At 37.7% G+C, this 913-nt stretch overlaps 1 protein-coding gene across 1 annotated transcript in view; it reads right to left on the minus strand.

The window, feature by feature from the left end:
* The window catches only part of LOC116851959 (serine protease snake-like), a 192,607-nt gene that overhangs the window by 138,602 nt on the left and 53,092 nt on the right, over positions 1-913 (minus strand). The window lies entirely within an intron of this gene.

Here is a 913-nt window from a genome sequence, read left to right on the forward strand (position 1 = left end):
CGATCACCTCAAATATTTCTTGAACAGTGCATTTTAGGAAAAAATGTTTTAGATAAAAGTTTTGGTATTTCGAGGGGGTCATAAGATGATATCATTGGTTTGACCTCGAGTGGCGTGGTCAAGGTCAGGACAAAGTGACTTTGAATTTTTTAAATGAAATCCCCCATTTTTCATTATATATTCTTATAGCATACCCCAAGAGCTTTCCAAAATACTAATGGGAGTACAATTTAGTTCGGTCCGTTTTCAAAAGATGGCTCTGGCTGTTATGAATGTTTCATAGTGACAGTTGATTTCGGTGGTTTCAGAGAGGTTAGATATCTATCAATAATATTCAGTTTATATCGCTTTGAGTTTCATACAAAACCTCTGTTTTTTACTGTGTTGAATAAGTCAAATTTTGTGTTAACTAAGCAGCATTTGCGGGAAGTTTTAGTTTTCTGCTTTAATTGGAAGAAAAGTGCAGCTGAAGCGCATCGAATGCTTGTAGAAGTTTATGGCAATACTCCAACTGATAAATCATGTAGGGAATGGTTTCGACGTTTCAAGAATGGTGATTTCAGCGTTGAAGACAAGCCTCGCTCTGGACAGCCAAAAAATTCGAAGACAAAGAATTGGAGACATTACTCAATGAAGATTCGAGTCAAACGCAACAGGAGCTTGCAGAATCATTGGGAGTTACGCAACAAGCAGTTTCCGTACGATTGAAATCTATGAGAATGATTCACAAGCAAGGCAATTGGGTGCCTTATGAACTGAAACTGAGAGATGTTGAAAGGCGATTTTTCACTTGCGAGCAGCTGATTCAAAGGCAACAAAGAAAAGGTTTTTTACATCGAATTGTGACTGGGGTTGAGAAATGAATATTCTACGATAACCCCAAGAAGAAAAAATACTACGCTATGCTCGGTCA

This window comes from Odontomachus brunneus, unplaced genomic scaffold (assembly GCF_010583005.1).
Source record: "Odontomachus brunneus isolate Ranch 3 - 2012 unplaced genomic scaffold, Obru_v1 Obru_scaffold_197, whole genome shotgun sequence".
NCBI classification, from domain to species: Eukaryota; Metazoa; Arthropoda; class Insecta; order Hymenoptera; family Formicidae; genus Odontomachus; species Odontomachus brunneus.